The sequence below is a fragment of the Nomascus leucogenys genome, chromosome 17 (assembly GCF_006542625.1).
Source record: "Nomascus leucogenys isolate Asia chromosome 17, Asia_NLE_v1, whole genome shotgun sequence".
NCBI lineage: Eukaryota > Metazoa > Chordata > Mammalia > Primates > Hylobatidae > Nomascus > Nomascus leucogenys.
Window position 1 is genome coordinate 31,718,190 of NC_044397.1, and position 13,026 is coordinate 31,731,215.

Sequence of the window (13,026 nt, forward strand, 5' to 3'; positions counted from 1 at the left end):
GGCTGGAGTGCAGAGGCGTGATCTCGGCTCACTGCAAGCTCCACCTCCTGGCTTCACGCCATTCTCCTGCCTCAGCCTCCCAAGTAGCTGGGACTACACGTGCCCACTACCACACCCGGCTAATTTTTTGTATTTTTAGTACAGACACGGTTTCACTGTGTTAGCCAGGATGGTCTCAATCTCCTAACCTCGTGATCTGCCCACCTTGGCCTCCCAAAGTGCTGGGATTACAGGCATGAGCCACCGTGCCCGGCCAACAAATTCATTATATTTGCAGGGTTTCTCTCCTGTGTGTTTTCTCTAATAATCAGCAAATTGTGACTCCTGGAAGAAAGTTCTCCCACATGCAGTACATTTGAAAGGTTTCTCCCCGTATGTGTTTTCTGATGTTTAGTGAGGTTTGGTTTCACACGGAACGATTTCCTCCATTCCTTACATTCATATGGTTTCTCCCCTGTGTGAGTTCTCTGATGATGACTGAAGTTTGATTTTGCTTAGGATTTCCCATTACACTGATAGGGTTTCTCCCGTGTGAATCTGATGGACTCTTAGGACTGAGCTATGACAAAAAGGTTTCTTACAGCCACTACATACATAAAGCTTCTTTTCTGACTGAATTATCTGGTGATCAGTGAGGGCTGACTTCACAAGGGCTTTACCAGATTCATGGGGTTTCTCTTCTCGATGCATTATCTGAGAGTTGGTAAGTTGTCATTTCTGGAAGGTTTTCCCATATTTATTACTTTCACATGGTTTCTCTCTTGTGCATGTCCTCTGATGCTCAGTGAGGTGGGAATTCTGGCAAGAGTTCTTGCAATGACTACATTCAAAAGTTTTATCTACTGTGTCAGTTCTACGAGGTAGAGTGAGAGGTGACTTGTGACGGAAATTCTCATTTTCACTAGCTCCATGGGTTTTCACCCCGTATTAACTTTCAGATGTTTGAAGAAGGTTGACTTCTCACACTCGTTAACTTCAGAGTGATTCTTCCTTGTGTGAGTTTCTTGATGAACTTTGGGAGTTGATGTGGCACTGACATTTCCCCATGGTCCTTATAATCACAGGGTTTCTCTCGTTTGAGCTCTCTCTTGTGTGATGGTGGCTGCCTTCTCAAGGAAGCGATTCCATGTTCATTATCTTCCAAAGGTGGGCTCAAAGCTTGAATTTCCTGTTCCTCAATAAGGTCCTCACTATGACTTGGTGACTTCCCACCTTGGTTATATACAACAGATTTCTTCCCAGTATGAGTGTTTTCCTGATTACTATCAAAAAGCAACTTCTCACTTACATTAATTTCATCAGTGTTATTACTGGAATAATTTTTGTCACTAATACTTGATTCTGAAACGTATGCAAACTCATTCCACATGAGTCATACTGACAGGCTATTTTTCTTGAAGAAACTGGGTTTGCACTCAGATTAAGGTTTTTCCCAAAAACGTATTCCCTCTTCTTAATCAGTGTGTTGTGACTGAGGACTGAAGTGTACCACAAATATGTATCTCGATTTTCCTGGCTTCCCTTTATCAGGTCTCTTAATTTCTGGACTTCTAGAAATGAGAAAAATTAAGTATATGTTAAAAATGTTAACACATTTCCTATGTACATGTGATTTATATCATGGATTCTCTATTTTCAGGCCCAGGCTCCTGGGATGGAATCTCAAATATATATTTCACCTTGGTTCCAAAAAATAAAAATGAAAACTGCCTGCTATAGTGGAAAAGGGAGGGAAAAACTTGCAAGGAACACACATATATGTGCTATTTTTAAAAAGATGACCCTCAAAACTGAAAAGGTGAAATTATTAAACATAGGGAACAGTTAACTGAGGGAAAAGCATGACAGAGAAACTAAAAAAATGAGGTCAGCTCAACAGAAATCATAAGCAGGAAATGGAGTGAAAAGCAGTGTTTGGAGACATGGCTGTTAAGGAGAAATAGCACACGATGGCTTAGATGTGAGAGAAAACAGATGATCAAGGCCTATATAGATAGGCCAGGTGCGGTGGCTCAAGCCTCTAATCCCAGCACTTTGGGAGGCTAAGGCAGGCAGATCACAAGGTCAGGAGATCGAGACCACCCTGGCTAACATGGTGAAACCCTGTCTCTACTAAAAATACAAAAACAAAATTAGCCAGGCATGGTGGTGGACACGTGCAGTCCCAGCTACTTGGGAGGCTGAGGCAGTAGAATGGCGTGAGCCTGGGAGGCAGAGCTTGCACTGAGCCGAGATCACACCACTGCACTCCAGCCTGAGTGACAGAGCGAGACTCCATCTCAAGAAAAAAAAAAGATCTTTATAGATAAAGCCCACTATCTATGTGCCAACAGATAAAATAAGACTTATATCAGTTCAAAGTATCCTTACAAAAATCCACAATAAATATCTTCTAAAATATTCATTCCCAAACACAAGTCACAAGTCTACCAGAGATTCTTACACTCAACTAGCTTGCTTTTCAGCTTTGGCTCTACAAAACACTCAGTTATCCTCCAGGAAATGTACCCCCACACACACACCTTTGCAAATCATGCCCCTTAAACTACATTTTCTTAAAAATTTGAAAGCAGGCCAAGCATGGTGGCTCACGCCTGTAATCCCAACTCTTTGGGAGACCAAGGTGGGTGGATCACCTGAAGTCAGGAGTTTGAGACCAGCCTGGCCAACATGGCAAAACCCCATCTATACTAAAAATAGAAAAATTAGCCGGGCATGGTGGCGGGCACCTATAATCTCAGCTACTCAGGAGGCTAAGACAGGAGAATCACTTGAACCTGAGAGGCGGAGGTTGCAGTGAGCCAGATCCTGCCACTGCACTCCAGCCTGGGCAAGAGTAAGACTCCACTTCAAAAAATAACAATAAAATCAATGACCTCATCTTCTACCTTTTTAGAAACCAGAAAAAGAGCAAATTACACCTAAGTAGTCAGAAAAAAGTAATAAAAGTGAGAACAGAAAACAACAAAATAGAGAACAGAGAAACAAAAATCAATAATATATAAAACTTTAAAAAAAATAAATCAATAAATGTTTCAAACCTCTAGCTACACTGATGAGAGATAGAGAAGAGGAGGAGGCAGCACCAACAAATTATCACCATCAGGGATGAGAGGTAACATCACTAGAAATTCCACAGATACAAGACGAGGTAAGAATATTAGAACGGCTTTGTACCAGGTGAAAACTAATATTTAAAAATCAAACATAATTTATGATACTAACAAATAGATAAGGAAAACCACATAATTTTATCAATAGATGCAGAAAAGGATTTGACAAAACACTGATTCCTGATTTTAAAAAAAGAACTTTCAACAGTTTAAGAATAAAAGGGAATTTTCTCAACCTCCAACAGCTGCCATCACAGTAATGATGAAAGACTTAGTGCTGTCCTCCTAAAATTAAAATAAGAAAGGCAAAGATGTCCCATCTCATTTCTATTCAACATTGTATGGGCGGTTTTAGTCAATGCAATAAAACAACAAAAAATCACACAGATTAGAGAAGAAGTAAAACTATTTGTAAATGACATGATAGAATTGTCCATGTAGAAAATCTTGCAGAACCTACAAGAAAGCTACTAGAACTAGTGAGTTTAATAAGGTTGCAGGATAATTTTGTAGTATAAACATACAAAATTTGGTATTTCTACATACTAGCAATGAACAATCATAAATTAAAATTCAATACCATTTACAAGAGTATCAAAAAAATGAAACACTTACGGATACATTTGAGATGTGCCAGACCTGTGCCTTGTAAACTACAAAACAATCCTGAAATAAGCTAGACTTAAATAGATGTAGAAATATACTGGGTTCATGAATGAATACTGTTAAAGAAGTCCATTATCCCCCAACTGATCTTACAAGTTCAATTCCAACCTTAATCCCAAATTTTTCTTGGTAGATATATACAAGCTGGTTCTAATTTTTTCTTTTTTTTTTTTTTTTGATACAGAGTTTCACTCTTGTTGCCCGGGATGGAGTACAGTGGCACAATCTCAGCTCACCACAACCTCTGCCTCCCGGATTCAAGCGACTCTCCTGCCTCAGCCTCCCAAAGTGCTGGGATTACAGGCGTGAGCCACCACACCCAGCCCTAAAATTTATATGGAAATACAAAGGGCTTCTACAGACAAAACCTGGGGTTTTTATGGGCACAGGATGGGGAGGGCAGGGTGGGCCACAGGTGGTTTGGGAAAAGGCAACATTCGAGCGGGAAAACAGGGATGTAAGTTCTCACTTTTTTTTTTTTTTTTTCTGAGACAGAGTCTCACTCTTTCACCCAGGCCGGACTGCAGTGGCGCTATCTTGGCTCACTGCAAGCTCCGCTTCCCAGATTCACACCATTCTCCTGCCTCGGCCTCCCGAGTAGCTGGGATTACAGGCGCCCACCACCGCACCCGGCTAATTTTTTGTATTTTTTGTAGAGATGGGGTTTCACCGTGTTAGCCAGGATAGTCTCGATCTCCTGACCTTGTGATCTGCCCGCCTTGGCCTCCCAAAGCGCTGAGATTACAGGCGTGAGCCACCACACCTGGCCAGTTCTCACTTTCAACCACAGTGTCAGGTTTTTCGGCTTGAGGGTAGGGCCCTCGCCAGGGACCCGCCCTCTTCTGCCCAGAATTTCCCTGCCCGCCCCCCGTCCCTACCACTACAGAGGGCATGAAATACTCGGGAAAGACTGGCAGAGTAAAAAGATGAGGGAGTAAAGGATGGACATCTGGACATAAGCCATAAGAATGAGCAGGAGGAAGATACAATGAGGGGCACCAAGAAATCTGAGCAGCAGGAATAAAGCCACAAGAAGCATGTCACAACACACCAGGGAGAGGGGCCTTTCTAGAAGGTGAACGTAGTTCAATGCCAATGCAGCAGAATGTTCTAGGAAGGCCAGGTCAGAAAAACATGCATTGGACTGAACTGCAAGGAGGCTGCGGTTAGGCTTTATCAGGACGTCCTGGGCAGGTGGCGGGGAAGTGGCAAGAGTATACACAAAGCAGACTAAAATGCGAAGGAATGAACAGATACCTGTACCCCAATGCTCACAGCAGCATTATTTACAACAATGAAAATGTGGAAGCAGCCTAAATGTCCATCTGCAAATGAAGAGGTAAAGAAAATGTGGTCGATCCACACAATGGAATATTATTCAGCCACCAAAAGGAATGCAGCTCTGACCCAGGCCACAGCATGAATGAACCCTGTAAACGTCATGTTCAGTGAAATAAGCCAGACACAAAAGGACAAATACTTCATGTTTGCACTTATATAAAATACCTAGAATAGGGAACTTCACAGAAGCAGAAAGTACATGTTACCAGGGGCTGAGGGGAGGGAGAAATGGGAGTTGTTGCTTAATGGAGACACAGTTTTCGTTTAGAGTGATGAAAACCTTTTGGAAATAGACACGGTGATGGTTGCACAACTGTGAATATAGTTAATGCCACTGAATTGTACCGTTAAGAGTGAAAACGGCAAATTTGATGTTATGTATATTTTACCACAAGCAAACAAAGAGAATGGATAGTGCAGAAACATTCACCAAAGAATATGACTTTAGGCCAGACACAGTGGCTCACGCCTATAATCCCAGCACTTTGGGAGGCTGAGACAGGCAGATCACTTGAGGTCAGGAGTTTGAAACCAGCCTGGCCAACATGATGAAACCTCGTCTCTATTAAAAATACAAAAATTGGCTGGGCACAGTGGCTCATGCCTGTAATCCCAGCACTTTGAGAGGCTGAGCCAGGCAGATCACGAGGTCAGGAGGTCAAGACTAAAAATACAAAAAACTAGCTGGTGTGGTGGTGGGCACCTGTAGTCCCACCTCTACTAAAAATACAAAAAATTAGCTGGTGTGGTGGTGGGCACCTGTAGTCCCAGCTACTTGGGAGGCCGACGCAGGAGAATGGTATGAATCCAGGAGGCGGAGCTTGCAATGAGCCAAGATCATGCCACTGCACTCCAGCCTGGGTGGCAGAGCAAGACTCTGTCTCAAAAAAAAAAAAAAAAAAAGCCTGCTGTGGTGACACACACCTGTAATTCTAGCTACTGAGGATGCTGAGGCAGGAGAATCAGTGGAACCCAGGAGGCAGAGGTTGCAGTGAGCCGAGATCACACCACTGCACTCTAGCCTGGACAACAGAGTGAGACTCCGTCTCAAAAAAAAAAAAAGGTTTGACTTTGAACCATCTGCTGTCCTATCTGTAGAGTGTAAGGAAAAGTTATTTCAAATACAGGCAGTCCATTTCTTTCATTTCTCCAAATGCTTTTAGGTTTTGTCCTTAGATCAAAACAGATGTTCCAGAAAGTCTCTATTGAGCCCATATTGCTCTGGTCCCCCTAATAAAACCTGAGTTCTACCCCCTACTTCCAACAAAGAAAAATTACAGGCAACAGGGAGGTTCACTGAAAGGTTCTTTGCTCCATGAAGATGTTCAGACATTCTTTCAGACTCCAGGAAATCTTTCTGTCCCAAGAGTAACTAGTTCGTTTCTTCTGGTGGCCAGTGAAAATGAAGTGCAGATTAGGAAGATAAAAGACAAATGAAGGCCGGGCGCAGTGGCTCATGCCTGTAATCCCAGCACTTTGGGAGGCCCAGGCAGGAGGATTGCTTGAGGTCAGGGGCTCAAGACCAGGCTGGCCAACATGGTGAAACCGTCTCTATAAAAAATACAAAAATTAGCCAGGTGTGGTGGTGAGCACCTGCAGTCTCAGCTATTCGGGAGACCGAGGCATGAGATTTGGTTGAACCCCAGAGGTGAAGGTTGCAGTGAGCCAAGATCACGCCACTGCATTCCAGCCTGGGCAACAAAGCAAGACTCCACGTCCAAAAAAGAGACAAATCTGCCACTCTCCTTTGACGATTGTAGGATCACATGACCACAGGGATCCGCAGCCACCTCTGCCTACTGCTCAGCTGCCTCTCACTCCTCATTTATCCTGAAGTAGCTTTTCAAATGTCCATCTGAATAAACGAATTTTATAAAAGCCAGCAAATCCTCTGGAAAATGAAAAAGAATCTAAAAAAGAAACTCACCTGGGGTTTGTTCATTTTCTGATGCTCCTCTGAGAGCATGGAAACCTGTTCTTCAAATAGCATACCTGGAAGAACGGGGGATGAAACAGAATGAGCGATCTGGCAGGCTCTGCACCCGCCTAATTCTCCTAAAAACCCCCACACGTCCGCTGGGTAACCTTGACCCTGCAGAAGGAAAGGAGGGAAACATCCCCGCATCCCTTTTTGACTCCAACATGACTTAGTGGAACTTAAACCTGCAATGTTTCCCATTGCTTTAACAATTTTTGTCCCATTTCACAAACGCAGAAACATTTAAAACAGAATTGAGTAGGCCAGGCAAAGTGGCTCATGCCCATAACTCCAGCACCCCGGGAGGCCAAGGCAAGAGGATCACTTGAGGCTTGGAATTTGAGACCAGTCTGGACCCTGCTATCACCCTCTGCCCAACTCCTTTTCTCTGCGAGGTCTTTCAGGGCTTCCCCTAAGCCCGGGCCCCTCCGGACCACACGCTCCTCTTAGCGACTCTCTGCCCTGTCTCTGAAGCCCTGATGGGCCTCCCTTCGTAGGAGGGGTTGTCTTCCCGTTGAGATTTGTCCCTGAGCCCCCTCCTTGTCAACGCAGTGGAGCCGCTCTGTCCAGTAGAGCCTAGGGGACAGCTCAATTTAGCAGGAACCTTGCTCGAGGCCCAAGTCCGCCTGTGAGCGCGCACGGTTCCCAGAAGCCGCGGGATGCAGCGCCCGGAGGCCCCAGGCGGGAGCCAGGCGGCCCACGAGCTGCCCCAACTCAGCGGACCCTGGCACGGGCCCCACGCGAGGCACCGCAGAGGAAGGCCCAGGGCGGCGCGCGACACCCGTGACCCCGCACCCGCCGGGCCGACAGCTCACCGCAGCCGCATCCAGTCGAGGAAACCCGGATGCGGCCCCGGCAACCCCTGCTGCGGGCGGACACCCCGCCGACCCCCACCACCCAGGCGCAGAGCCCAAGCTCCCGCGGCGAAGGCGGTCCCAGGGGCCCGGGGCTGCGACTGTCCGGACGCGCCCCGCGCCCGCTCTGCAACCCCCAAGCTCACCCGCTGCCCCAGCACGACCCCGCAGGCGAAGCGCAAGGGCAGCCCCGCGAGGGCACAAGCGCCTGCGCACAAAGCCCGCCAGCCTCTGCCGCGACACAGGCCCGGGAAGAAGGCTCCGCCCACATGGGGGCTGGGACTGTGCGGGCCCCGCCCCCGCCGACCCCCCATCGCCTGGCATACCTTCTCCCCCACTTCCACAACCCCTCCCCCTTCACTTCCCACCTCCACATGCCTTCCCTCTCCCCCTCCCCTTCACCCCCCACCTCTATATCTCTTCCTGCTCCCCTCCTCCTTCACCTCCCACCTCCACATCCCTTCCCTCTCCCCCTTCCCTTCACCTCCCACTCCACATCCCCTCCCCCTCCCCTTCATCCCCCACCTCCACATCCTCTCCCCATCCCCTTCACCCCCCACCTCTACATTGCCACCCCCTCCCCCTTCACCCCCACCTCCACATCCCCTCCCGTACAGGCAGTGGCTCACACCTGTAATCCCAGCACTTTGGGAGGCCGAGGCTGGCGGATCACCTGAGGTCAGGAGTTCGAGACCAGCCTGGCCAACATGGTGAAACCTCGTCTCTACTAAAAATACAAAAATTAGTCTGAGTGTGGTGGCGCATGCCTGTAATCCCAGCTACTGGGAAGGCTGAAGCAGGAGAATCGCTTGAATCCAAGAGGCAGAGGTTCCAGTGAGCTGAGATCATGGCATTGCATTCCAGCCTGGGCGACAGAGCAAGACTCCATCTCAAAAAAAATGTTGGGGCAGGTTGAGGCTCTGCAGCTCAGCAAGGAATTGTCGTTAGCTGGGGACCACCCCAAACCTGATATCTCTAGGTCTAGACTTCACCTTTCTTGAGTCAATGACCCATTCATTCAAACATGTTTATTATGCAGATAATTATTTTTTTTTACTAGGCACTGTGCTGGTCCATGGGGAGAAAGAATAACAAAAAAAAACCTTCCTTGTTGGATCACACTGTCTCTTGGAGGAAACAGTCATTCAATCAATAACACATAATAATGTAATAACCAAAGCTAAGAACTATAAAAGAGCCCACAGGGGACTATGAAAGAACAGAACAGGGATTGGGAGGCCGAGGCAGGCAGATAGCTTGAGCCCAGGAGTTCAAAACCAGCCTGGGCAACATGGCAAAACCCAGTCTCTACAAAAAGTACAAAAATTAGCTGGTGTGGTAGTGCACACCTGTAGTCCCAGCTACTCAGGAGGCTGAGATAGGAGAATCACCTTATCCCAGGAGGTGAAGGCTGCAGTGAGCCGAGATCGCACTGCTATACTCCAGCGTGGGGGAGAGAATGAGACTCTGTCTCAAAAAAAAAAAAAAGGGCTGGGCACAGTGGCTCACGCCTGTAATCCCAGCACTTTGAGAGGCAGAGACAGGTGGATTGCTTGAGGTCAGGAGTTCAAGACCATCCTGGCCAACATGGTGAAATCCCGTTTCTACTAACTCTACTAAAAATACAAAAATTAGCTGGGCACGGTGGTGGGTGCCTGTAATCCCAGCTACTCGGGAGGCTGAAGCAGGAGAATCGTTTGAATCTGGGAGGTGGAGTTTGCAGCGAGCCGAGATCGTGCCACTGGACTCCAGCCTGGGCAATAGTGCGAGACACCATCTCAAAAAAAAGAAACATAGAACAGAGAAATCTAAATTAGATTAAGGGAACAGAGAAGACCTGAGAAACAGATACTTAGGCTACACTGTGAAGGATGCTTTGCCATTGAGGGCCTTTTCTGCTGCAAATACAGAAACCCAACTGAAATCAGCTTAAGCCAAAAAAGTAAATCTGTTGTCTTTAAGTAACTTTAAAACAGGATGGCTCTTGCTAGCTTCAGACACAGCCAGATCTAGGGGCCCAAGCAGCAACATCAGGACGGCGTTTAGTTCTGTCTCTTGGCCCATTTGCTTCTTTCTCTTGTATTACGGGTTGATTGTGCCCCCCATTAGCCCGTCCCCCCACCCCACCCCCCGGCAAACAGAAAAAAAGATTTGTCAGAATCCTAACTCCCATCTCAGTGTGTCAGAATGTGGACTTATTTGGGAATAAGGTCATTACAGATGTAATTAGTTAAGAGTAGGGTGGACCTGGCCAGGCGTGGTGGCTCATGCCTGTAATCCCAGCACTTTGGGAGGCTGAGGTGGGAGGATTGTTGAGCCCAGGAGTTTGAGACCAGCCTGGGCAACATAGTGAATGAAACCCCATCTCTACAAAAGATACAAAAATTAGCCAGGGTTGGTGGCACATGCCTATAGTCCCAGCTACTCAGGAGGATGAGGCAGGAGGATGGCTTGGGCCCAGGAAGTCGAGGCTGCAGTGAGCTATGATTGTGCCATTGCACTCCAGCCTGGGTGACAGACATGTTCTGTTCCTCCCTCTTGATTGAATTCCTATTACCTGAGTGTGGAGATTCTTGTATTAATCCTCTGTATCATTATTTCTGCCTCTTCCTCTTTTTTGCTCTGTATTTTAAGAGATAAACTTTACCTTCTGTTCTTTCTTTTTCTTTTGGGCCATTATGTTTAATTTCCAAATTTTTTCTTGTTCTCTGATTTCTCTTTTTCCCACCATCCAGTTCTGATTTTACACAGGCAACATCTTCATGAATCTTGGGAGATACTGTTTTTTATTTTTAATTTTGTGGGTACATAGTAGGCATATATATTTATGGGGTACATGAGATATGTTGATACAGGCATGAAATGTGAAATAATCACAGCAGAGTAGGAAGATGCTAAATTTTTTTAGTCTACACTGGAAAGAAGGAAGATACTATTTTTTTTTTCAAGACAGAGTCTCGTTCTGTCGCCCAAGCTGGAGTGCAGTGGTTCAATCTTGACTCATTGCAGCCCCACCTCCCAGGTTCAAGCGATTCTCCTGCCTCAGCCTCCCAAGTAGCTGGGATTACAGGGGTATGCCACTACGCCTGGCTAATTTTGGTATCTTTAGTAGAGACAGAGTCTCGCTATGTTGCCCAGGCTGGTCTCAAACTCCTGGGCTCAAACGATCCGCCCACCTTAGCCTCCCAAAGGGTTGGGATTACAGGCATTAGCCACCACAACCAGCCTGGTTTGCTGATATTTAAATTTAAAAGTTGGCTCTGGAGTGAATTCTGAAAATGACTACAATCCTCTTGAATAAAGAAGACAGAACTGTCTGCAGAAGAATTTCAAACTTCTAAGGGACCCTCCTTTCATTTTACACTTTGTTACTAATTTGGATAACTCTATTACATGGGTAGAATTTCACCCAATCATAGTGGGTTTTTTTTGTTCTGTTTTGAGATGGGATCCCGCTCTGTCACCCAGGCTGGAATGCAGCAGCGCGATCTCAGCTCACTACAACCTCCCTCTTCTAGGCTCAAGCGAGCCTCCCACCTCAGCCTCCCAAGTAGCTGGGATCACACTCAGGTAATAGGAATTCAATCAGGAGGGAGGAACAGAACATGTCTGTCACCCAGGCTGGAGTGCAATGGCACAATCATAGCTCACTGCAGCCTCGACTTCCTGGGCCCAAGCCATCCTCCTGCCTCATCCTCCTGAGTAGCTGGGACTGTAGGCATGCGCCACCAACTCTGGCTAATTTTTGTATCTTTTGTGGCTAATGTCGTTTATATTTTTGTAGAGACAGGGTCTTGCTATATTGCTTAGGCTGGTCTTGAACTCCTGGGCTCAAGGAATCCTCTCACCTCTGCCTCCCAAAGTGCTGGGATTATAAAAACTCACACCTGGCCTCACTGCTGTGTTTGTAAAACTAGACCCTTTGGTTCGTGTTTTAACTTTTCAGACATGTGATAGCTCTCCAGGGGCTGAATATAAAAGTATTTGTACTTAAAAAAATAATAATAATGACCGTGAAATTTTGTGACATTTTTACTATCGAGAATTGGGGTCTGTGTCCCACCCTTTGAATGAGCTCCAGTCAGTAGATTATGGTGGATATGGTAGTGCACAACTTCTCAGATGAGGCCATACAGCTTTTTTAAATTATTATTATTATTTTTTTTTTTGAGAGAGAGAGAGTCTCACTCTGTAGCCCAGGCAGGAGTGCAGTGGTGTGATCTTGGCTCACTGCAACCTCCACCTCCTGGGTTCAAGCAATTCTCCTGTCTCAGCCTCCTCAGTAGCTGGGACTACGGGTGTGTGCCACCACGCCCGGCTAATTTTTGTATTTTTAGTAGAGACAGGGTTTCACCATTTTGGCCAGGCTGGTCTTGAACTCCTGACCTTAAGTGATCCGCCCATCTCAGCCTCCCAAAGTGCTGGGATTATAGGTGTGAGCCACCACACACGGCCCGAGGCCATACAGCTTCTGCCTCATATGTGGGACATGCTCAGATCTCAGGGCCACCATAGAAGAAATCCAAGCATGCTGAGGAAGCCACGCCACACAGGAGGGCGCCTGTGTGCATGCCAGCTGACAGTCCTAATTGCCAAGTTATTGCAGCCCAATTACAGGTGCATGATTCCAACTGCTAAGTCCCTTCCCTGCTAAGGTCCCAGAAGTGAAGGAACAGGGGAAAGAAAGCCAGCCCTGCTGTGGCCACCTGCATTCCTGATCCCTAGAATCCTTGCACATTGCCAAACGGCTGTGATAGTAAACCACCAAGTGTGTGTGTGTTTTGGGAGGAGGTGTCATTTGTAACACAGCAGGCAGAACCGAAACAGACAATAGACAGCTTCCACCCCACTACACGCCTGCAGCAACACAGCCTGGCTGCACAGGCTCTTGTATGCGACCATCATGCTTGCAGTAGCCTGGTCTTTGCATGGCTACCTCTAGAGCACCTTCGGAAATGCCCTTAAGCATGCTGGGGTCACATGTCATGCAAACCTTGGACAGATGACTGAACCTCTCTATGCCTCGGTTTCTTCATCAGCAAAACGGGAATGACAATAATATTGTGAGAACTAA

The 13,026-nt window shown here is 46.7% G+C and overlaps 1 long non-coding RNA gene across 1 annotated transcript; it reads right to left on the reverse strand.

Moving 5' to 3' along the window:
- Nucleotides 1-254: 254 nt before the first annotated feature.
- On the reverse strand, nt 255-8,168 carry LOC115830904. Its single transcript, XR_004026447.1, has 3 exons — nt 8,099-8,168; nt 7,048-7,112; nt 255-1,550 (listed from the first exon to the last, which is right to left on the reverse strand). It is a non-coding gene; the product is annotated as an uncharacterized LOC115830904 (long non-coding RNA).
- Between the last annotated feature and the right edge of the window lie 4,858 nt (nt 8,169-13,026).